We start from the raw sequence: 26453 nt of genomic DNA, 5'->3' as shown, positions 1-26453 counted from the left end.
TGGTTTTATTTGGCTGTATTGTAATTGGATTCATATAGCACAAACAGTACTATTCCTTGATGAGGCACTGGAGCGCGTTGTACGTGTTTCTAATTGTTTCAGTTGCACAACGTACTTTTAATGTTCTTTTGTTTGAAACTTCAGGGGTGGGAGGAGTCTGTGTGGCGTTTCTTTTTTCTTAGTCCCTATATTGCATTTAGAAGTGAAAGAGGCTTAGCTTGGAGCAGTTAAATGGGACCATGTTAGGCCGAGCCCTTATAGCGCCTGCACTCTACCTTTAGCTGCTCCTTTGACTGCACAAGTTTAGCCTGCTTTCACTTACCAGAGCTTGAGTGGAAGCCTTGAAATCCAATGCTTTAAATAGGCATGCACTCACAGGTAATCGGTACCTGCACTTTACTCTTAAGAGGAGAGTCCCTGCACTCCTCCTCAGCAGGGGTTCAATACTTTTAATGGGAGAGTACTGGAACTTCTCAGTAGCACACAGGTATTCTGTCACAAGGATTACATGCACTATCTTAATTCCATTTCAACCGCTGCTTAAATCTCATGCCTGTTGCCAGCCCCAGTTTTAGGTAATGCTCATGCTGTTTCGGCCCCCTGCTTTGAAGGGCCCTATGTCACTTTATGACAAAATTAGTAACTGTTAAGTGTAAGTAAAAACTACAAAAAAGGATGCACAACCACCTCAATTTGGGCTCAAACCACCACAGAGTGCATTGCCCACGACCACACAGTGTATTAAAGTGCGGAAACTGTTGCTCCCTTCTTGAAGAGTGTGATATTTATCCAATATATTTTAATAGATCCATTCATTTGACCTCTAGTTCTTACTTTCCATAGTTCTTAGTAGTGTTGGGCTTGAGTAAATTAAACTAAATTGTAGGGTGCACAATCAGAATATCAAACGGCCAGAAGTGGTTAAGGGCCCCACGTGGCACATGGTACAACTTGGACTGGCTCATTAACTTGGCTGCACTGACCCTGCTCTGGGGCTTGGTGATCTCTCTGCTCTTCTTGGCCACTGGCGGTGTGGGTGGGGCCTTCGGAGAAATTCAAACACCTGCTGGCAGCACTTGTCTTTGTGAAGCACTAAACAAGTGTATTACAAATCAAGAACTTTCTTGAGCGGGTCTGATCACTTGCAACAAATTAATTCAAATGAAAACTCAGTCATTCTCCCAAAATCCTGCATTAGGTTCCATGAATCAGCTGCAGGAATAGATTTCGACAATGAACGAGGATTCCATAATGCAATTCATAAACCATTTTAATTGCTGTGCAGATGCATTCTTTTTTTGGGGGCGGGGGGTCTATTTGGTAGTTCATCTGTAGCCAGGTATGTTGCCTGTATCTTTTTGATTCTTCACTCTTGTCCCACAATACCTTCAAGAGTCCCTCTGATCGCCCATCTGGTACTTGGTGTTCATAGGTCTTTCTGGAAAGCTGAACTATGGCCCTGGGAGATCCCAGTTTTCTACCACAGAATTTCATGTTATCTGGCACTTGTGTGCCAGTTCAGACTGGGACGGTTCAGAAGGCCAAGGCACCAAAAGGAAAGTAGTTTAAAAACAAGCCTTTGCAATGCAATAGGTCTCACATTTGGGAGAATAAGAGGTATTGGCGTTGTAAGTGACAATGTCTTACCTTTGTGTTTTGGAGAGGAGTGGTGTATGTGGTGTGGATTGGAATTATGTGGGTTGTATTGGAATTGTTGGTTGTGGAATTGTGTGAGGTGGAATTGTGTAGTCTGGTGTATTTGTGTAGTGGAATTGTGCGGCATGGTGAATAGATGGGGCAGAGCTGCATAGAATAGATAGAAAGGAAGATATGGGAGCAAAAGATAGTTTGTGCAAAAAGTGGTGAATGAACTTGAGGCAGAGGAGCGGAAAGATTGTGAGAAAGAAGGAGAGAGCAGGCAACAGAGGCATAACGAGTGAGGACCAGCAAACGCAGAAGACACTCCAAGAAGAGGAGGAGAGAATGGGGTTGAACGATGGAAACCGTAAAAAGGTACGGGAAAGAAACAGAGCTTACCATGTGTGAGCAGGCAGTATATAGGAGGAGATAGGGGGCGGGATGAGAGGGGGTAGTGGCAGTAAGAGGGAGAAATGAGAGGTGCCGTGGGTGTGTAGGGGAGAGTTGATAGGGTTGGTGGAAGTGTAAGGGAGAGATTGGTTGATTTGGAATGGTTTGTGTGAAATTGTGTGGTGTTAAGTTGTGTAGCTGTAACACGTGATGTGTCAGTGACATACCTTTGAATGTTACTTCCTAGAATGGCTACTTATTCATGCTGAAAATGAGGAGAAAGAAAGAAAGGCTGAGTGCATAGTAAAAGGGAAGGCAGAGGGCAAGGGAGAAAGGATATCAGAACGTATGAGAGAAAGAAAAGCATAGGGAAACATGGGGCAAAGGGTTTTAATGCTGTGGCTTTAGAATGAGACTGGGCATGTCCAGAGAAGAGGGAGTCTTACAGCTAGAGGTGTGTGCAAGGAAGGCAGGGGAACATCAGAAGTGAACAGAAGCTTTCAGACTCCCTCAATAGGAGAAAGTGCTCTGGCACCCCGAGCTCCCTCCCGGTGATGACACGAGGTGCCCTTTGGGTGAGGTGGGTGGAATTTGCGTAGTAGCGCTATGTAAAGCTCAGCGAAACAGTAAAAAAAATCTCATTGAGCACGCAAAAGTTCCGCGAACACGCGGGATTGCTTGTTCTGCCCGTTCCCGATGCTTTTTTACTGTTCGCAAACGCTGTTTGTGCGCTCGGGGAGAAATATCTTGCGTACACGCATTTTGAAAGCACGAACAAGCAAAAAATTCTGCAAAGCAGCGGATCGTGGAATTTTAGGCAATTCCGCGTTCTCCGCGGAAAGCAAAATTACTGAAATTCTGCAAATTCCGCAAGCGAACAAAATTTACCACCCAAGCCTACTCCAGGCGCAGTTTGCATCATCACAGGCGAGCTTGTTCAAAAAGCGATATTACACAGAATATGAATAGCCGTTGGAGAGAAGAGGTTCACAGGGTGGAGGAGTAAAGGGGGGAGGGTGCAGGGATGTCCTCCTAAAGGGCAGCTGGCATGGGGTGCTTTGGGTCGGATGGCAGATTTCCACACACATATGTCAGTCAATATACATTTCTACAATCTCTGCAATCTTCATAGAACCGCTGTATAATCTTGGATTTATGCCCCCAGCTGGGCATTAAGTCTGAATAACCCGCCAGCCCTCTTTGCAAGAATAACCGTGTTAAATTTCGCTCAAGTGTGTCTGCATACGAAGATCAGGTATAATGACCTTTAAAAGCGCACTTCTCATCAAAGCGCTATAAGGAACTTGTGTTTGGGGAAGAGAGAGTGCCATACTCGAGCTCCTGGTGCTCCTGAAATCAAAGCAGACTTCTGGGGAGGTGGGGTTGGCGGCGATGGGTAAAAGGGGATTCGATCAGAGTAGGTGTGGGTGGAGCTGCTGGGTGGGTTTTCGGCGTTATGTGGGCCGTCAATTCTCTGGGCTTGTAGCTGGAGCGAGTTTCCCGGAGCCTCAATTAAGCAGATTATTGTCTCAGAGAGAAAGCAGCTCCCTGGAGACAGTCACCCTCATCTTTCTCACACCAGGGTTTGCCTGGGCTCAGCTGAATCCACCATAAAGCGCTATAAAACCCCTTCAGAGGCCACAGCCTGCACCTCCCCACGCAGAGTTACAGCTTCATATTCAGTAATGTCATTTGCAGAGAGTGAGTGAAAGAACTGTGCGCACGCAGACCGGCACAGTGTCACACACACCAACAACATACAAGTATGTCAGCTGGTCATTAAGTCTGTGTAACCGCCCGTCCCTCTCTGCAATAACAACCATGATAAACGTCTCTTGTGTGTGTCTGGACACGAAGATCAGGAATAATGCACTTTAAAAGCGATATGCTCATCTAAGCGCTATAAGGAGCTTGTGTTTGGGGAAGAGAAAGTGCTGTACTCGAGCTCCTGGTGCTCATGAAATCAAAACAGACTGATGGGGGAAGGGGGCGGGCAATGGGTAGGGTGTGATTAGATCTGAGTAGAAGGGATGAGGGGGGCTGCTGGCCGGGTGTTTGCTGTGTATCTGACCCGTGAATTCTCTGGGCTTGAAGCTGGAGTGAGTTCCCCGGTGACTCAATTAAACAGATTATTGTCCCTCAAAGAGAGAAAATAGCCCCCCAGAGACTGTCGCCCACACCTTTTCCACACCAGAGTTTGCCTGGACTTAGCTGAATCCACCATAAAACGCTATAAAATCCCTTTAGAGGTCACGGTCTGCAGCTACCCGCGCAGACTTACCGCTTCATAATTAGGAATGAGGTTTGCAAAGAGTGTGTGATAGAACTGTACAGAGACAGAGACACACACACACGGTCACACACACCAACAGTATACAAGAATGTCAATCGATCGAGCCATCTGGTAAATGGAGGAGAGGAAGGGTGAGAAGCGGGCTGAGCTAGGACCTAGACAGCGGTGTGCAAAGGCGACCGACAGTGTGGTGCTGGTTACTTTGGGCTGCAATGATTCTCGTACATCCTTGCTGTGGTGCCATGCGTGGTGCAATAAGCTTCCAAGTAGCGTATCTGTGCTGTGGTTACGATGTACACAGGTTGCATAGAGGTATGATAGCATTATAGAAAGCAACGCTAACAGAAAGATGTGCAACCCCCATGGTTAACAAGGAGCAACTGAGCTCACCCCCGAGCGCTGCATGCACAGAGCTGTCATTGCCAGCTGCCCCCTGCGCTCTCCCCAGCCTCTCTGTCACCAATTGCTCCAGACCCTGGCCATACTCCCTGCCCATCACCTTCCCTTGCGCTCGAGTGAGCTTCTGCACGTTGCTGGTGATCTTGCCCGGACTCACTCCCTTTCCGCTCAACTCAGGCAATTGCCGTCCGTGTCACAGCGCACTGAAGATGGAGTCCTAGGAGACGCGGAGTTGCGGGGGGAGAGGGGGGACCAGCAGGGGAGTGAGGCAGGGCAGGCAAGGAGAAGCCGGAGAAGGAGAGACACGGGAAGAGGAGCCCAATGGAGAGAACCCAATGATCCACAGAGCACCGCCTCCGCCAGCAGGACACAGCCTTTAAAGGGACAGAGAGAAGGAGGAGAGATCACTGTCGCTACACTCAGGCTCCTGCTTAACGGCGGTCCGGGCCTGCGGTGCCACAGCTCACCAGCAGTGGGGAGCGTGTTCATGTACGAGTCTGGATGGGCGGGGCATAAAGGAGACTGGGAGGGTACAAACAAGCCTCACTTTAAATCAAAAGCGAGCGTTTAACATAATGTGTGACGCGTGCCAATGAAAAGCATAGGCAGAGCATCCACCCCACTTCCAACTTCAACTGGACGACAATAGATCTCGCAGAGCGAGAAGCGCATGCACTAAAACGCTAGGCAAGACCTAAAAAGTGACCCACATTCTGCAAACTATGGCTGTTTTGAACTTAGAGACACGCAGTAGGTGTTTTGCAAGGTATAGGAGTGCGTGTTGCATGCAGTGGCAATATCAGGGGAGTCCAGAGTAAAAATCGGCCCACAAGACCTGATCATAAAATGGGCAAAACCAGCCCCACATGGAGCGGACAGGGCAGCTCTTCTGGCACTGCCAGATTGCCCTACAGGCCAGTCCGACCGTGCTCGTGTGGTGGTCAGGCACTTGAACTGTCTGGAGCGACTAAAGGAGAGTCTGTAGTAAGGGTGGGCGGCCAGCTACGCTCCGTGCACGGAGTGCACGGAGTGCCGTCTCCTATGCATTTTGCGTAGCGGGCGTAGCCAGACGGCACTACGCGCGCTCCGCAGACGGTGCGTAGCCGGCCGCCACCCGCCTCCCTCCCGCCCTCCCTAAATACATAAATAAAAGTATAAAAAGCTTTTAAAAACACTTACCTTGTCTGCCGCGTCCCCGGGGCTCCCTCTCGCCGTCCCGCGATTCGCGCCGCCATTTCGGATCCTAATGCGCATGCGCGGGCGGCCGCGCATTTCTCATGAGGAATGCGCATGCGCGGCCGCCCGCGCATGCGCATTAGGATCCGAATCGGTGGCGGCGCGAATCGCGGGACGGCGAGAGGGAGCCCCGGGGACGCGGCAGACAAGGTAAGTGTTTTTAAAAGCTTTTTATACTTTTATATATGTATTTAGGGCGGGAGGGAGGCGGGCGGCGCGGAGTGGGGCTACGCGGAGTGCGCGGGTGGGTGTAGTTGTGTGCCCACTTCGCGTAGCTCCGCGGAGCCCCACTCCGCACACTACGCCCAGGGTTAGTCTGTAGGCCTTCTTGGAGAGGTATGTGGATGGAGGGAAGAGTTGGGTCCGGTGCATGTGGCCTGGTTGTGTCGCATCCACGGAGTTGATGCCAGTGTGAATACAGTGTGAGGGGAGATGAGGTGCGCTTCATGTAGAAATTACTCCTCTATGGACTTGATAGTAAGGCGGGGCTGGGGGATTCGCGTGCCGGTGGTGTTTACCCTTTGAGCGCAACCCAAGGAAACCCAGACCCCCACAATAAAAGTTCTAGAGAGGCCACGCCTCATGAGGGAGAGTGCCTCGAGCAGGCTTCGGTTAAAGGCTGTTCTTCACTGGAGGCTCCTTGGATTTTTCCCGCGTCTTTCTTTTGGGAGAGAAACTTCTCCACGATATTGTGGTGCAGAGTTGGGAAGCTCAATTGTGTGATGCTGATCATCAAGCTGGTAAATGCCGACAAACCACATCCGATTTGTAAATCGATTATGCAAGCAACATCACGGTGAGTGACATCATACATGGCATCATGGGAATTGACATCATAGACAGTGCATCACAAGCCACAACTTTACAGGAAGTGGCATCACAAGAAGTGACATCAGATCTAAAGCCTTCACATATATGTTTAGCAGGTCTATTATGAGTACGTTTGAGCGCATTGCGAGGATAATAGCACAGTGAGCTATGGAAGATGATATGTGACTTCTACACCTTGCAATCTCCCAGTTTACACATCCTGTAAATTCATTTACAAACTTATATAATTTATGGTACATGTAATATGAAGGTGTTGATGTAAAGCGCTCTGACACCCTGCATTGGGATGAGTAGGGCTACACAAGACAAGCATTGGCAAAGCCAGGTCTCGCCAATGGTTTGTGGCCACGCTTCACAGCGTCAGCAATGCTGTGCAGCATGGCTAAAGTAAAATGTAAAAATACTTTGTGTGGCTGTCAGCCTGATTGTGTAGGCACCATGCATACATGGACACTTTGTCTTTAGTTACTGATCCATGTAACATTAGTAATTAAAAATAAAACGTGCAAAAGCATTTTTAAATCAATCAGGGGAATAGAAACAACAGAGATAGCAAAGGGTGAAGCAACAGGGGGAATCATAAGCAACACAGGGAGGGCAATGGAACACAGAACCAAAACGGGTAAAGGCAGCGAGATACTGTTGCAACATGAGGATGGCAGAGACATAGAAGCACAAGCGTTTGCAATGCAATAGGTCTCGCATATACGCAAGTTTGAGCTATTTACGTAAATGAAAATGCCTTTTATTTTTGTTTTAGTTTTTAAGACATAAATTAAAAGCATTGTCATTTACAATGCCAATAGCTGAAACTCACGTAAATGCGAGACCAGTCGCATTGCAAATGCTTGTTACACAGAGCACATATGACAAAACCGAATTTAAAGGCCTCAGTCCCATGCAAGGATTAAATACCAGAATACAGCGAAGCGAGGGCACGGTGGGCAGCTTGTGAATCTGTAAAACACATGGATTTGCTCAACTACACTTTTTTGCCTTTGTAGCCCATTTAAGGCTATTATCGAGTCACATGCTATGCATGAACTTTGTAACCGTATTTCACAGACTGGGCACACTGAAATCTTCTTGGGAGAAACGTAAAAGAGGGAGACACTGATATTCCCTTGTGCAATCTGCCTCCCTGTGGAAAAAAAGTATTTTCCCTCCCAAAAATAGAAAAGGGTGCGAAGTCAAGAGATAGCAAAGTGCATGTCCTAATTTGGTCTTACATTTTCACTATTTTCAAGAAGAGAGGCAGATGCAGTAGTCACTTGACAATGTATATTTGAATAAGAATGATGAAACTGCATAACTTTTCTGTGAAATGTTGCTAAAAGCAAACTGTTGAGTGTTTCTTGCATTGCCCATGATCGTTTTTCCTGTTAGCCTAATTATGCACATGTTACTAAATAACACGCTTGTCTTTGTGCCACGTTGCATTTGAACACAGAACCTGCATGGTTTTATAGTTTGTTATTTTCTTGGGATTTAGTCTGAACACCCGTAGACAAGGTCAAACAACATTTCCCCTTGTAATTTTCTCTGGTCAGACACTAGCACCTAAAAATATCAAAAGAACGAAACTGCTGTGGACAGGGGGGTTCTGAAAAAACACACACTAAGTGAAGGTCCTGAAGCAAGAGTGCTGCGTCAACTGTGATGTACAACATCCACCTATTTATGCTAAGGCATGGGGTGTGCAACTAATACCAGAGATGTTTAATATATAATCATTTAGCTTGGGTAGATAGAGGGGGTATAGGCTAATCGGTCTGTTTTCATGGCAGTGCTTTTTATGGAATATGGTTTGTTAACCACGCTAATTATATTTTTCATATCTATTTGTTGTCTAATTGTGTTGCAAATACTGAATCTTAGAGCACAATAGTTCAAATAAACATTGTAAACTTACTTTATGACTCTTGTTTATGTTATTATAAACAAGTACGAGTGAGAGAGCGAAAGGGTGTGGTCATGTTACCGCGAATCCTGAGAGGATCGAGATTGTACTGTTCTGGGGTGCCAACTCACTTGTTTGTCTGGAAAGGTTAGTTTTGCAAGTGAGGTACTATAGCTAGTCAGACTCGGGCTCATAGATACTGAGGCGGTATGGTGACTCAGTCCCTACAAGCTGATGTTTCATGGTCCCAAGCATAGTTCTGTTCCTGAGCAGAATCCCTGCAATGTATTTTTGAATAAGAGTGATGAAACTGCAGAACTCTTCTGTAAAATGTAGTTAAAAGCAAACAAACTGTGGTTTGCCGGTACCTCGGATGCCTCTAAGCACACAACATCAGCCCTCTGCTTCACACCTTCCACTGAAGTCCCTAGTACTTTAATGTCACTGATAGGATCCATAGTTGCCGATTCATCCAGGGTGGGTGCTGCACAACTGCACTGCTAGCAGCTCAGCACCAGCTCAAAGGGCACAGAAGGCTGAATCATCTTCCAACGTCACTACATGACGACAGGTTGCTGAAGGAAACGGAGGCTGGACAGACCACAAAGGACGACACAAGCCTAGAGGCCATATGGATAGCCCCAAGCCGCAGCATGGAGGTCATCACTAGGCAGCAGGGCAGGCTGGGCTGTGACTGCAGACTGTATTGTACAGCGGTCACTGTCATATACAAGACCACTAGCATGAAATTGCTGTGCTGAGCAGCAGGAAGGACCGCCGGGCCTGGTATAACTAGGCGTGAAGAATCAGGAACTGACGGATGCACACCAGTCATTCACCCACAGCCTGATGACTAAAGCAGTTGCCATAGTCACAAATGAATGCCTCCTCCAAGTGGCTCTGTGTCAACCCAAGACTCAGAATTAGCCTATGAAAGCTCTTGGCCTGCTTTAGGGCAGGGCTCAGGCTCTCGCACTAGGAAATGCTCCACCAATATTGGTAAGTTATTCCAGTCTGCCCAGGGCGAGTGGCCCCGTGAAAGAAAATGGGGAAAAGTGTGTCCCGACACTCTCAGAACTACAGAAGGGCTTTTACAGACCAGGAGATACCACACATACAGAAAGATGTATGTGTGCAAGACTCCGCTGTCTCTCGGACTGTGTGCCATTTTCACGCACACTGAGTGAGACTTGTATGTATGTTACAATAAATTCCCTGATTCTACTTTTGTTCAGAGTCTGTAAAGAAAATGCAACTAATTACCACTGTGATTCAACACTGCTGTAAGAGCTCGATGAGTTGCATAAGCTAGCTTAAAAGGAGGCCCTGGCCCTATTTCTCATGTAAGCTTCTAATACTACGAAGTACATCTTCAATGAATGTTAAGTTTATTCTGTTAGGTGTAACAAATCTCCCACCATATTTTGGGCCGTTGTCTACAAGCGAAGAATATTCTGCAGGCACCATATTACAAATCGATTCCATGTTACTCAGCCACATGATCTTGTGGTAGGACCAGGCCCTTGAAATATATATTGTGCTATCACTAGGATACATTTAATTAGAAATACAATAAGACCTCAGGAGATATGCAGCTAAAGTAAGTAATCTGAAATCAGTGTGAAATGATCTTATGTCAGCAGTTTCTGGTGACCTAGGAATTTCCAACATGGGATAGAACTAAAAGGTGGGTCCGCCCAATGTTCTGCTTCAAAATCATTGCCACTTATCTGCCTGAGCTTCCTCACAAATTGAGTTATTTGTAGAAAAATCAATAGTTATAAGCAAACGTCACGTAGTATCAACAGTGCATTCCGCCTGGAGTGAGGTTGTGGACACTAGGTAAATTTTAACCTCTTTCATTGTTTCTTGAGAGTTGATCTGAGTAAGATGCATTCCTTTCATTGAAAATATAAATACAATTTACATAGCGCAGCACATCTACATAGAACGTCACATATCTATTGAGCATGTATTGCTTGATATGAGCAGGTTACCACTTTGGGTCAGAAAGTATTTGAGTACACAATAAAACGAATATGCTACTTACCAGTATGCATCTGTTCTTGGCATGTAGGGCTGCTGACATTCACATCTATGCATAGATCGCCGCCTAGTGTTGGGTCCGGATGATTCCACATTGTTGTCCTGGAAGAGTCTTCGAAGTATCACGAGATAGGTGGCTCCTCCCCTGGACTACAGTGCGCATGGGCATCGACTCCATCCTCAGATTGTTTTTCGCCATTGTGGCAGAGATGGAGTGTAGTACAGTAAGTGATGACCATGCTAAGAGTAATTCTGAGTGCTGCAGCCGCGACAGGCGCCGGGGAGGAGGGCGGGCGATGTGAATGTCAGCAGCCCTACATGCCAAGAACAGATGCATACTGGTAAGTAGCATATTCGGTTCGAGGCATGTGGGCTGCTGAATTCACATCTATGCACAGAATATATAGCAGTCCCTCCATTAGCGGCGGCTGCCTGTGCCAGCTGCAGCAGTCTGAAAACGTGTTTTGAGAACAGCCTGGCCTACAGCTGTTTGCTGTCTGGAGTGCACATCTACGCAGTAGTGTTTAGTAAATGTGTGTACGGTAGATCATGTGGCTGCTGTATATATTTCTTCTAAGGAAATGGTTCCCCAGGAAAGCCCTGGATGCCCCTAACTTCCGTGTGGAGTGGGCCCTTGGGGGAATCGTTAAAGTGCGCTTAGCCTTTTGATAGCAAATTTAGATGCACTGAACGATCCATCTGGCTATACCTGCTTAAGAAAAGGGGTTGACTTTGTGTTGCGGTGAGAAGGCAACAAACAGTGGTTTGGTTTTTCTGAAGTCTTTTGTTCTATCAATGTAGTACATGAGAGCTCTTTTTACGTCTAGTGTGTGAAGCATTCTCTCTGCCACTGAATCTGGGTTTTGGAAGAACACTGGTAGTTCTATTGTTTGATTCATATGGAACTGTGAAACCACCTTAGGCAGAAACTTAGGGTTAGTGCGTAGTACTACCCTGTTGGAGTGAATTTGGATGAAAGGCTCTTGGATAGTTAGTGCTTGAAGTTCACTAACGCATCTTAGCGATGTGATTGCTCTAAGGAAAGCTTCTTTCCACGTTAAGAATTGTATCTCGCATGAGTGGAGAGGCTCAAAAGGTGGACCCATCAGTCTGGTAAGGACCAAATTTAGGTTCCATACAGGTGCTGGTGGGTGCCTGGGCGGAATAACTCGTTTGAGTCCTTCCAGAAAGGCTTTGATGGCAGGCACTCTGAAAAGCGAGAGATGCCGCCTATTTTGGAGATAAGCTGCCATTGCGGATAAATGTATACGAATGGAAGCGTAGGCTAGATTGCACTTGTATAGATGCAATAGATAACAGATGATGTTTTGAGTAGATGCATCTAGCGGATTAATGTCATTATTGGCACAATAAATGACGAAACGCTTCCACTTGGCTGCATAGCATGCTCTAGTTGTGGGCCTCCGTGCCTCCTTTATGATATCCATACAGTCACGAGGCAGGTTGAGGTAGCCAAATTCTAAGACTTCAGGAGCCAGATCGCCAGGTTGAGCTGTTGCGGATCTGGATGCTGAATGTCGCCATGGCTCTGCGTCAAGAGTGTGGGTGAGAGGCGCAGTCTTTGATGCGGTACCACGGAGAGTTCTAGAAACGTGGTGTACCATGGTTGGCGTGCCCACGTTGGAGCAACCAGGATGAGAGTCATCGAGTATTGCCTCAGTTTGCGTGCCACCAGCGGTATTAGAGGTGCTGGTGGAAAAGCGTACGCAAATTTGCCTGACCAGTTCATCCATATCACATTTCCCTGTGACTGTGGATGTGGGAACCTGGCGGCAAAGCTTTGGCATTTTGCGTTTTCCTTTGTGGCGAATAGGTCTATCTCTGGATGACCCCACTGCTGGAAGTACGGGTGGAGTACTGATGGATGTATCTCCCACTCGTGCATCTGGTGGCTGTGCCTGCTGAGCAGGTCCGCCATCTGATTGTCCTTGCCTGGGAGGTGTTCTGCCATGAGGAAGATGTTTCTCTGAATGGCCCACTTCCACATGCTCTGAGCTAGATGTGGAGAGTGTGTACCTCCCTGCTTCTGTATGTAGTACATGGCCGTCATGTTGTCCGTTCGGATCAACACCACTTTGTTGCACAAGTGTACCTTGAAAGCCTTCATTGCCAGGAAGATTGCCATCAGTTCCAGAAGGTTGATGTGCATCTTCCTTTGCTGTACCGACCACAGTCCCTGCACTGTGTAGTGGAGTACATGAGCTCCCCATCCCTGGAGAGATGCGTCCATTGTCAGAATAATCTGTGGCACAGGCTCTTGGAACGGTCGGCCCTTGCAAAGGTTTTGTGGATTCCACCAATGCAGAGAGTTGTACGCACGACCGCTCACCAACACTAGGTCTTCCAACTGTCCGTGAGACTGGTTCCACTGACGTGCTAAGCACTCCTGAAGCGGACGCATATGTAGTCTCGCGTGCGGGACTATGAAGATGCAGGAGGCCATCATGCCTATCAACTGCATGAACACTCGTGCTGGAAGCGAGTGTTGGGGTCTGAATTTTTATATCAGCAATTGAATGCTGTTGATTCTCACTGAATTTGGCTGTGCTTTGGCTGCCAGAGTGTCGATTGTAGCGCCCAAGTACTGCCGTACGTGTGCGGGCTGAAGGTGGGACTTTGGATAATTCAGTGAAAATCCCAGGCTGTGAAGTAGGTGAATGGTGTGGGACATGTGGGTGGCACATTGCTAGGCCGACTTTGCTTGGACAAGCCGGTCGTCCAGGTAAGGGTAGACGTGGACACTTTGTCTCCGCAGGTGTGCAGCCACTGTCGCTAGGCATTTGGTAAAAACCCTGGGTGCTGTTGTGACTCCGAAGGGGAGAACTTTGAACTGATAATGTTGATTTTGAATGGTAAATCTGAGGTATTTTCTGTGTGAGGGGTGTACCGGTATATGGAAATATGCATCCTTGAGATCTAGTGTTGCGAGGAAATCTCCCTGACTGAGCAACGGTAGGACCTGCTGTAACGTGAGCATATGGAAGTGTTCTGAAAGGATGTACATGTTTAGGGGCCTGAGGTCTAATATGGGCCTGAGGGACCCGTCCTTTTTTGGGATTAAGAAGTACAGCGAGTACACCCCCGTACCTATTTGGTCCACAGGTACGAGCTCTATAGCTCCTTTTTGCAGCATGCTGACAACCTCCTGCTGCAATAATTGCATATGCTCTGCGGACATAGGACGGTGTTTTGGGGGTATGTTGGGTGGAGTGGATGGTAACTCCAGACAATAACCGTGCGGGATAAGCTGTCTTACCCACCTGTCTGTGGTGATGGATTTCCAGACTGGCAGGAACTGTTGTAGTCTCCCCCCGACCGGTGTAATGTGGTCGGGTGGCAGCGACAAGACGTCACTGTTTGTTTGTGGCGGAGGATCGGGAGCTGTTGTTTCCACGACCTCTGCCTTTGGCGCTGTTTCCACGATAGCCGCCCCTATTGCCTTTCCCTCGGCCTGAGCCTTATCGAGTGTCTCGTCGCAGGCCTCCGAACCAGCGGTCGGGCCTAGCTCTTCACTGGAGCCATCGTCTACGGCCCCATAGGGCTCATCGTCGTCTCCTACCTAGTCGACGACTTCGATATCCTCGACCAATTCTTAATTTACTGCGTCATAGTTGGAGTCAACCTCCGACGCAGGATCCGACTGGTGCTCCTGAACTTCATGCTCGACCCCTTCGTCGGCTTCAGCGTCGAAGATGTTGACCATGTCAGGCGTTGTGTGTTGGGCCTCCTGTCGCGCCGCGCGTCGAAGGCGAAGTGTTTTCTTGGACCGGAACCGAGAACAGGCCATACAGCTGGCCTCATCGTGATCCGGAGACAGGCACTTGTTGCACACCGGATGGACGTCATATGAGGGTACTTGGAGTTGCAGACTGGACATCTTTTGAACGGGCTCCGTTCCATTTTGTACGTCGACAAGGCCTACGGCGCGGACGTTCGGCTGGAAATTGAGCTGGAATGAGTACTGGGCACCGATCGCAAGACAATACCGACGATACCTATAGGCCATTTGGCCAAAGAAAGTTTCTATCGATTCCGAACTTGAGTAAGCAAATATACATCCGAACCCAATGGCGGAAAAAACCAATCTGAGGATGGAGTCGATGCCCATGCGCATTGTAGTCCAGGGGAGGAGCCACCTATCTCGTGATACTTCGAAGACTCTTCCAGGATAACAATGTGCAATCATCCGGACCCAACACTAGGCGGCGATCTATGCATAGATGTGAATTCAGCAGCCCACATGCCTCGAACCAATATTTCTGGTGAATACACATTATTTCCCTCCGACTTCTCACCTTCAAAATTTCTTTCCTGGAGTAGCTTAAGCCATCTTCCCGCCACTGCAGCAGGAGATCAACCAACACGCTAGTGTAAGTTCCTGGTACTTTTGCCATACCCGCTTGAGACTTGCAGACAGGATATAAGACCTCATAAATGATAGTGACAAAGTACATAACATGTTTGCCCATCTTGGGACCTTATTATATTAGGAGTACTAACTGAACAAGGAAGGCGGGAGGGCAGTGAGGAATCTGGTGGAAGATTTATATCTAACAAAAGCAAAAAAAAATTCTGGCGAGTAAAACTTCCTTCAGATTCCGCACCTAAAATACCTATGTATAAAAAATTTAATAAAATACTAAGCAATCTAGAAAAAAATATATATGAGTACCTTAGCAATTACTCCGGGATTTTGGATTGAGTAGTAATGATTTAACAACTTAGTCATGCAACACAGCCCAAGCAAACGATCTGTCATTTTGTGCCCGAGCTGTGTGACAGTACGGTTTCGCAAAAGTATATAGGGATGACCAAGTGGCGGCCGGCAGATGTCAGCAACCTTAATACCTCTGGTGAGACCTGTGGAATAGCCACAGTCCAAGCACAGTGGTCATGAAAGCTCTGCTGAGGGACTTTTTGGCTCGCTAAAGTTTAGCAGGTCCTGAGAGGAAAATGATCCAATAATAAATGGTGCAATGCCTGGAGGCATCCAAATGGGCACTGATCAAATCGGTAAATATTGTTTATACCTGGTCTGGTAGGTTTGTCCAGTTCCTACTGGGCATGGACATATCAGCCTAAGAGGCAGGTGTAGTTCACTGTGCAGAGAGCAAAACTTCCAGAGTCAAAGAATTTAGAGCCCAGAGTCCAGTTTTGTTTTTCAAACTCTGAAGGTGCAATACGAAAGGCATTTGGGCTCCGTTTTGAGGAAGAAGACTCGACTACAGACTTTCCAGTGAAAGGTGAGGACAGAATTGTGGGTAACCCACCACAGATGTACATCGGACTACTAGCATGTGAACATCTGGTCAAGAAAGTTTTCTCCCTCAAACAGCCTCGACAGGGATGGCATGGGGAATTGAAGGCAAACAAATATTCCATCTAGGCTAGACTATGAGCGCTAGGATGGAGTTCTGCCAACCGTTCACCTTCAAAACATGCCTTTAATATTGACTTCAGCACACAAAATCTCAGCAGACTTCAAATGATTCGATGGAAGCGTCCAAGTTGGCTCAGAAGAAAGCTCTTACTGAACAAGAGACAGCACCTTGGAACACTTCAACTTTTTCTTAGACAGTGCGGCGAGAGCCTCTGGAGGCAGAGCATTGGGAGGGGTCTGTGTTGGACTCATTTGGAGTCACTAATGTTGCATGATTATACTCACCTTTGAGGAGTGTCCCAGAAGGTACAGGAGCTGTCCTGAAACGGGAACTGGAATGCCTCAACCCACGGTGGGTCTGCAAAGGAGCTGGGAACTCCAGTCTCATCATTATTTATGTGGGGATCTTATCCAACCACATGGAAGAGTCCGACCACAACAGAAGAGTCTGCCATCAAGAATTGCATCACACACTGAACAGTCCCAGAAGCAGAACAGTTTACTTGAGGAAGAAGAGTATCCAATGTCTACAGTACGTTTTGTGTGTGCTTTGTTTTTCTAATGGAAAATCTTTTAGAGAGTGTTTCTTGAAGAGACACTTAGGGCCAGATGTATCAAAGTGTTTTACCCATTCTGTGTCTATGGGAAAATGTGTTCATACATATGGCCCTCTGTTCAGAGGGAAGGGGGATGCTTTGGCATACCTCTGTGGGTATTGACCAAACATATCTTTGCCTCTTACTCCCGGATGGCTTTCAGGTGCTTCAAAGTGCAGTGGTTGCAGGATATGGCTTTGAATTCTGACCCTAAACGACACATGCATATGACATGTGGGTCCCACAAGGTCACGCTCTTGCTGCATGAAGTGAAAAGGTTCAAAGTCTGAAAACTTTGGAATTTTCAGACAATGTCAAAACAGCACAGGGTACCAGTTGGCGCCCAACATCAACATGTCAGGCGGACAAGTCATAGTTGAAGATTCATGAGACCACCTGGTGGCACTGAAGAGCTATTGCTAGGTAAAAGCTATCCAAACCAGTCTAACACCTGGAAGGAGAACTCATTAAGTGAAGAATCTGTGGGAAGATGCATCAATTAGAAGAAACTCTGCTTGAAATTCTCTATCTAAAGGTTCTTGTTCCAGTCATCTTGACAACAGTGATCGTCTAGGACACAAACGTAAAATAATTTGTAAAATTTAAAACATAAGGCAGCACCAGTATACACCAACCAAGAAAATGCTGGATGATCTCCGGTGGAACCTCACTGGGTTCACAAGCTTTACCACTGGAAAAGTTGTAAAAGTTCCCAATGTTTTCCACTGAACAAAAAGGAGGAAGTCAATGCCAGCCTATTGATCGACATGCAACTGCACTAACTTAATCAGCAGAAAATCCACTTTCCAAGTTGACGGAGGAGGAGCAGTTCCGGAGGAAGGAGCAGTTCCGGAGGAAGAAGCAAGGAGGTAGAAGCTAGAGGCAGAGGCAGCTGAGGAAGCGGCAGTGCTTGCCCATGCTGGACTGTCTCTGTGCATGCAGGGCCATCTCGGTGCTGCGGGCTGAGGCCTTTTTGGAATCCGGGTCTCGGGCTCACTCCATTCCTAGGCGCTGGGGGCAGTAGCGGAGCAGCTGGAGCGCAGTGTGGACCACGGAGCACGGTACTCCTGCGGACGCCTCCTGCAATGCGCCAGCCACAACGCCAGCGGCATCGGCCTGCCTTCAGCTGCAGCTCCTCTGCGTCTGTTCAGCAGCCCGCACTCCTCTGTATGATTTGGTGGAGCAGGGGGGGGGGGATTGGAAGCTGGCCACGACAAGAGGCAAGTACCAGACAAGCCCCTGAAACCTGAAGACAGGAATGGGGCGCCACCACAGTCAGCTCATCGCACGGGAATCAGAGCACGGTAAGCTATCTCCCTCTGCAGCGGCAGCCTGCAACTCTCCCCCCCCCCCCCCCACCTCCCCCATCTACAACCTTTCTTCGCCCCCAGCCTCAGTCTTAGTACTAGCACTAGTATGTGCACCTGGTTCTGGCAAGCTGTACGGGAGGAAATTACTGCAATCCACCCTCCAGTCCCCTTGTCTTCAGTCTCTAGTCCCCAGTGTCTATCACAACGGCGCAAGGGTAACTGTGTAGCTGCAGTTGGTGACCCTTGGAAGTGGCCAGCATCAGGCTGGTGTTGTTTGTGCTCACCACATCAGAGGATCTAGAAACCCAAGAAACTTCCACAAGAGCTCCAAGGAGAAAAAAAAGTAAAGTAATAAAAGCAAATCAATAACATCAAGGACACATTAAAGATACATAAAGAAGGGTTACATTTTTTTTTTTTTTAAAGGACATAGCGAGCACAAAAGGGGTTTAAAGTCTCAAGGATCACTAAAGAGAGCAAACCACACACAGATCTGGAACCAGTGTGGATCACCCCAATCACCACAGGACATAGGCCTACAACAACCTGAGCCACCCTCTCCACTGTTGGCATACTCTGCCTCTCATACCAAACTCTAGCCCATTCTACAATTGCCCTAAATCCGACTGAATTACCCGATAAAGAAATGCGCCGTGGCAGAACATGAGGGCCAGTGGTGCCGGTATCAGCTGACAAAAAGCAAAAGAGGAGGGCAGACTGCTCAGAATCAACAGCTATATCAGGCCGGATACTAGTTCTAACACCAACTATACCTACAGTAGACCTCGAGACTGATTAAACATAACAAACAGCAGCAACCAGCCTTCGAGGGCCTATCACTATTTCTTGAAACCAAGAATTACCAGCCATCTTTTCCAGTAATTCAAGTATAAAGGGCCTGCCCATTCAGCTGAGCCCCATAATAACCATACATAAGGAGGCTCAAACTCAGCCTTTCCTCAGCAGGATAAAACACCACCAAGAGCAGCAGAACAAGCAAATCCCTTGGGTCACCCGAGCTGCTTATGTAGCGGTTACAAAAGAAAGGGGCGACAGCCTCTCAAGCCGCCCTAGATAGGGCGGTGTTTCAGACAGCCTCTTGGCACCGAACAACGGGGTGAAGCAGTACTATCATGTGAGGACAAAGAAACTACTGAGAGATGCACCAGCGTCGCAGCCCAAAACAAAAGATGGAAGGGGAACTATTGCAACCCTTGCTCAATCCTTCACTGCACAGGGAAGATCTGTCCCACCTGATCTCCCAGATTGAGGCAGAAGAGAGGAAGTGGGCTGCTCCGGGAAACAAAGCATGCTTTGTATTACGGAAAATGGATCAACTGGAGGGTATGGACGAAACCAACTGGCTCATCCGAAGGAAGACCGCCAAAATGTCTCAAAAGACTTAGCCTACCTCCACTCAAAGGAATGGGAGATTATGCGGTCATCCTATGGAAGTGAAGTCCCAAAAACCTCAAGTCCTACAACAACAAGTTCAAAAGAGGAAGTTAAAGGGCAACAAGACTCAACCTGGGCTCTCCATTCTGAAGAGGTCTGTGGGCACAATGTCCTTTCAAACTAACAAAATGGACATACAGATTAGCCTTTTAAACACCTTGGTTTTTTATGTAGCAAGTAGCGACAAAAAGATCACTAATTTAAATAATCTGATAAAACGAGCCCAGGAAGAGCTTACGTCAAACATGTAATTTTTCTCCAGTCCTAGACAAGCTAAGGTCACTCCCGGAGGTGATGACGAAGCTAATAGGGGAGCTGAAAGATCTAACCAATAGAAAGCCCAAAGGTTTCAGCGAATGGTCTTGGAAGCGGAGGAGGAAATGGATAAAAACGTTCCTTCTGGTTACACAGACGAGACAAAAGCCAAAGGGGCAGCCGAGACTGGATACTCTCTAAAGTTGGCTAAAACAGACAGCAATCCTGATACATACTGCCTCCCTGCCTCCACTGCCCCTATAGCAGTCATGGCCCTGGGGAAAATTCCTCCCCCCTCCCCAGTCACACCGGATAGGGTACATCGACTAGAAAAAGGAAAGCTGGCATGCAAACGAACAAAAAGAAGGAAAAGTAGGGAAATAAAAATCTAACTAGGAACCACAACATAGAGTCTGACCCCATGTTCCAAACAAGGAAAAGCTCAGTCCACACTACCCCACCCACCCTTCCAGGAAAAATTACAGGATCTGGCCATACCCCTAAACTCATTCCGAAAAATCCAGAGACTAACAATATGTAATCTATTAAAGAAAATATTCCAACAGAGGTTGATTCAGTTACGATATGAAATAGGGACCACGTTGCTAATCAGGCAAAACATGCAAAAACCAAGAAGTAAGTTAGGGCCACGGTAGGCCAGGACACCCTGCGGGGGAGAGGGGCTAGCCCAGAGCCGAAACCCTGGCTTCAAAAGGGAGTAGGCCCACCAAACATGGAAAAAAGGCCTCCACAGAGTAATTGGACCTAGCAAGCACCATGCAAAATGCAATTGGCTCGGCTACGCCAAGTGAAAAAGATCCCACCAAGTTGCTCTCCGTAACTGACAGACCGAGTCTGGCCCCCAATCCCCATAAAGGAGGTCTATCTGCACTTTTTCAGCAATCAGTCCAGCAAAACAGGGGGGCAACTGTCACATTTCTCTTCCTCAGGGGAGTAGGTCAAGAACAGCTCAATCCACTCCGACCACTTGAATCCAACCAAACCTCCCCTGCCCCCTTAATCTGGAGCTGAAGCTCGTGCTAGAGTACAAGATGGCTACTCAGAGGCAAGGTTGCACACTATTTCAGCCCTGAACACAAGTCGAAAGGAGCATTTGATATTTTAAACCATGGAAACATCCTGAAACTAATCAAAGCTACTGGTTCCTTTGGAGAAGTTACATCGCATGAGATTGTATCTATCAGGTTAATCGCTCTGGGCCCGGCAAATAAAATCAAACCACCAAGGAAACCTGGCACACTTTGGATTCAGCCTCCGAAATAATGGGACACACGGACACCTTCAAACAGTGGTGGAGTACAAGCTCCCCCATAGAGAAACCAGGATACCCACACATCTTAAAAAGTCTGAGGAATGTGGACAGACAAATAACTCAGCCCAGACTAACCTACTTTAGAGGAGCACTAGGAAAAACCTTGGTACCCCAGTCAAGTGAATGAAGGGTGATTGTAACAACTCAAGCACAGAACTGGGAATGGCTTGCAGGGACCCTCAACTCTTACGCTGACAAATCATCCCCCAAAACGGACTTTCCGAACAGCCCCTTAAGATATGCCACTTGGAACATAAACGGGCTGGCTATCAAACTAGGAAATCAGGAAGTCGTATCTTACTTACACTTCTTTGAAAATATTATAATGTAAGAGACCTGGTCGCAGTTGGCACACCAACTAGAGCGCTATACGAACCACTATGGCCCTGCAACCAAAAAAGAAGCATGGCCGGAATAGTGGTGGCCTTGCAATTTATGTATCTATCAATAGTGTGATCCACTCCTGGGAACAATACAGCAATACCACAGGGCTGCAAGTAGTGGGCTTATCATTCAAACCTGCTAACGGTCAAAGAAAATAACCTTAATAAATGTTTATATTCACCCAAACCCAAGCTCAAGGATAACTCTCTCGAAGTAATTAATCAGTATGATTCTAAATCTTAGAACAGAGAATGCAAGTCTGGACATTATACCAACAGGGGACTTCAAAGTGTGGCTATTGTCGGAAATACCCACAAATGAGATAATAAAGGCACAAGATAGTGTCTGGGAAACACCAAATCAAGATCAGCCCGGATGGCATGAGGAGGATAAGAAAGGAAGGGCAGTCCAAGGAAACTTAGAACACCTTGGTTTGAGAGCCTTAAAGGGACGGTTCCCCCTGAGACAAGTCATCAGGTTTTTCATATCTAACAAACACTGAGGCTTCTCTAATTTGACTATACACCAGTCGGTCTTCCCCTACTGAACAATATTACCTCATTTGGCTGGGGCAAAAAGATGGTCAGCGACCATCGACCAAGAGCTCAACCTTAGTATTAGGTTGGACGAGTTTGACGCCGCAGCAGACTTCGTCCCAGAAAGTTATGCAATCAACCTAAAAAGCATTAAGTGCACTAAGAATTCCCTTCCATGTCTGGCCATTGAAGACAAACGTCTACTAGTAAACACTTACAATCAAGGGAAAGATCTAGTTTGGAGCTGGGCAACATGAAATGAAAAACTTGCAGGACAGCACGCAAAGACAGTACCAGGAAAATAAATAAAACATAAAACTCAAAAGCTGGGCGCTACCTACAGAGGAGGAACCAGCCACCTACTAAGGATTGCCAAAAAAAAAGGTCTAATCAGTTGTGGAGGAGCCTCAAAAGGTCACCGTCGGGCCAAAAAATATTATGCAATCTAAGGGAAGCACGAAGACATTTGAAGGTGGCAAAGAGAGAGCATCAAAGGGAGACATGTAATTTATTCTGGACAAAACTACTTTATGACAACAGATACCATATTACAATAAGTGCCCCGTGAGCACAATGGGCGTTAGCGCCCGCTTTGCGCACCCACGGGTCACTTTGATATTATAGGAGGGGGCACCGATGCTTGTGCGTTCCCTTCTATAATACCAATAGCACTGGGGCACTTAGAACGCCAACGCTACCTTCAGAAGGTGTTTCCTCATTTGCATAGGGACGTGCCCTATGCAAATGAGGGAATTCCTTTGACTCTGCGCCCACGCCATAGTACAGATGCAGTACAAAAGGGGGTGGTGATGGACGGAGCATCTGAATCAATCAAACACTCACACCCAGTCAAAAGATCTGGGTTTAATCCATCACCGTTCTTTAGCCCACTCTGCCACCCCAGTTCAGACATGGCTATATGCAAATCAGTCTGACCCTGTGCCTCGTGGGAACAGTCCAGCCCGAACTGCCAAGCCATGTCTTCCCTGGACCGGAAACAAGCTTCCGAGGACCGGTTTCTGGTATTCCAGCCGTCTTCAGCCCGGCTTGCTTGAATCCAGTGGCAAAGTGAGCAAGGGACTCACGTCGGAGCATACCCTGCCACACTTATGGCGGCCAAAAGCGGCACAAAAGGGGGTGGTGATGGACGGAGCATCTGAATCAAACACTCACACCCAGTCAACAGATGCAGGCGCAGAGTCAAAGCAGTCCTCAGGAGGCACACTGACAGTATGCCATTTAAAAGTTGGCACACTGAGTGCACCTTGTGAGAGCAGCCCTCTGCAGGGGGTAAAGAGGGTCCCAAGGTCACCCCAGACATCCCCGTGTAGTCACCGCCTGTAAGGGGATCTCTATTTTCCTGTTAAAGTGCAGGCGGGTGCTACCTGCACTGTCAAAAGACGGAGCAGCTGCTCCGTATGTTCACATGTATGCGCTGCCTTTGGGGCAGCGCATACATCATAATAGGGTGCATTGTAATTGTTTGCTCCCGGCGCACCTTTAAAAAGGTGTGCCGGGTGCACACAATCACAGTACATAATATGGCCCCAGGTCAAATAATTCTGCAAACTTCTGGCGCACCATAAATGGACTGGGCTGCATTATCCCCAAGGTGGCTTCCTCCAACATTTTGGAGCCAGTATGGTATCACTTCCTACACGATCATTTCAATAAACAATCCCAACTAGAACATCCCCTCACGCAAAGCACAGAACTGGTGGCCAAAAACCCCAAGGAACATCCCATAGCATGCTGTGCTCAGGCCCCACCTGGGTTCCACGTCATTAATGTCCTAGTGCAGAAACAAATTGCTAAAGGCAGGACAGAGGGGGCACCAGGACCAGGCAGCATACCACCAACCACATATAAGGAAGACCCAACATTTTGAACCACCAAGATAGCCCCTCTCTTCTCAACCATCTTGGCGAACTGCATCCCACCCCTATGGCATGGCTGGAGTCTAACTCCAGTCTTCAAGGGTGGGGAGCAAGATCCCTAGAAATTATTGCTTTAGAGCTTTAATTGACAACAAAGCAAAATACTTTGCTGGTGTGCTGCTGGACTCACTGCAAACATGGACAGACACATAAAATCATACCCCCGAATCAAACTGGGTTCATTAACCGCATCAATGCGGCGGCTTTTCCCGCTGTACGCGGCAATTTTAAAATTACCGCGTTACATGACGAGCTCAGCTCGTCATGAGCGCACGGCAGGTTACGCTCATGACGAGCTGAGCTCGTCATCAGCCTGGAAGGGGTTAAGCACCCAGGGAAAACTGTGAACCTACTTGCACTCTCTCTGCTGATCGATCAGGCAGAACTCAAAAACCACCCTGTTTATATGGGCTTTATTGATCACCAATCTGCCTTAGATAGCGTTGACAGGGAAAAGCTGTGGCAGAAACTCGCTTAACTCAATATCCCAGACACCCTACTGAGGCCTGGCTTGCCTTTGGCCTAACAAACACCTGGGACCTAACAGTCACCAGGAATTCAAAAGGGTTGCAAAAACCAGCACAAAATGGCTCTCATTAATAGAAGACAAGGCCACTCATTCAGTACGCAAACACAGCTGGATGACATTGTCTACCTACCAACATCTGAAACCGAGGGCTACCTGAACTTTATAACGAATGGAAAAAAGCCTTGTTTATGAAGCTTAGGATGGGGGTAATCCCTATCCAACCCACTATCCATCATGGAAAAGGGGGGGGGGGGACAGGTAACTTGCCAGCTTTGTAAACAGCAAAAGGAGGATATAATACACATATTGTGCCTGCGCCCCTCCCTCCTAGAGGTCAGAAGGGACTTGCTATGCAGAGGGTTGATCGATAATTGAATAAGATCCTGCAGGGAAGCAGTCTTAGCCTGCTTTGGTCCATCTAAAACCACACTGAACTGCACTTTGTTAAAATATATAAACTGTTACTTGAAACATGTTGATGCCTTGAATCATGCGATAGTGCGGAGCGGTGACAAAGGTTTCAATGCACCCAGGACTGAACGCCCCAATCCTCACGTCATCTGAATCGGCTCTTTCCAAGTAGCTATCCCCTGGTCAGGGAGGCCAGGCACCTAGACAGAGCACCTACTTGTGTCGAGGCAGCACAGGTTGAACTCGAGTGTTCTTAGATACGGTCTTCTGTTCTAAAGTCATAGGTTTTAAAGTCATACACTAAGTTTTAATGCCCAAGGTATTTTTAGGATAAGACCACCCTAACCTACAACCATTTGAACTTATAGCACTACTCCATCAACCGCCTCTTCTGCAATGGTGCTATCAGTTTGGCTCCATCTCCTTTCTAATGCAGGCATTGCATAATTAAGCACCACTGTTCTAGAATTAAGAAATTCCGGATACAAGGTCTCCTTTTATCGAAAGATTTTTACTTTTAGTATGTTTTAAATTATTTAAATTATTACTTTCCAAGTCTCTCTGATTGTGAGATACATATTTTCTGTGTAATATATATTTTCTTAAAGTAGTTTATCCACACATCTTCTTAAATATTTACATTTGTTCACTTTTTTGAGAACTCTAACCATGTAGCAATACACTTTCTAAATCTCTGAATTATTTTAGAAGAGACAGCATGGGCCTAAGCAGCAAGCTACGGTTTTGTACAGCTTTGCTGCCTTCTGTTGTGAAATACATACGAGGGGTTATAAAAAGGATGGGTATAGCCTTAAATGTATTCTGTCAATACTCGTCATGTGTGAGGTACAGGAATTGAACCAGACTTTAAAGGCAAGCATGATGATACTGTTTGTTTAGGTCTTTAAGAAGGACCTTCCGCTGTGTTAATTCATTTAACACTCAACGTTGAACACTCAATGGTCATTCACCAGACTTATTGCCTTGCAGATGCCACACCAAAAGACTAATTACTGAGAACATTGGTTGAAGAACATCTGTGAGAGGCATTTCATGGAAGAAGACGTGGTTAAGTGGCTATGTTTGCTTAGTATCATTGGGTATTGATACTGGTTTCAACTCTGAACATAGAAAGTGTACGATTCTGGGCACATAGTAAACGTCTGCAAAGCATTACATAAAAGCGTGTGTAGTATGACGTCTAGAAGTGTCACAATTACAACGATGTACTCCTGATCACAACCTGTATTCTGGTATCAACTTGCTACTACACTTCATATTTTAATATTTATTTTTATTGGAGCTTAAACTATAACAAAAATAACAAGCATGCAAGTTGCTAATGAAACAAATACTTCAGAAGTGTAGTCTCTAACAGTATCAAAGATGTGTTGGTCACGGTATAGGAAATATAGAAGGTATGTACAGTGTGCATTAATCTAGGTTTTAAAGTCACTGACAATCACACTACTGTGGGAGTGCAGTGGGACAAACATTTTTTAATACATTTGCTTCCTATGCTTATATGTTAATTGAATTTTGGAAACATGGAGACCCCAGTGCCTTTATATAC

General features: G+C 46.9%; 1 protein-coding gene across 3 annotated transcripts in view; it reads right to left on the bottom strand.

The window, feature by feature from the left end:
* Positions 1 to 26453, bottom strand: part of USP25 (ubiquitin specific peptidase 25) — a 528720-nt gene that overhangs the window by 432722 nt on the left and 69545 nt on the right. The window lies entirely within an intron of this gene.

This window comes from Lissotriton helveticus, chromosome 8, assembly GCF_964261635.1.
Source record: "Lissotriton helveticus chromosome 8, aLisHel1.1, whole genome shotgun sequence".
Lineage (NCBI taxonomy): Eukaryota > Metazoa > Chordata > Amphibia > Caudata > Salamandridae > Lissotriton > Lissotriton helveticus.
The sequence above is the reverse complement of the archived record's forward strand: the minus strand, read 5'-3'. Positions and strand labels throughout refer to the sequence as shown.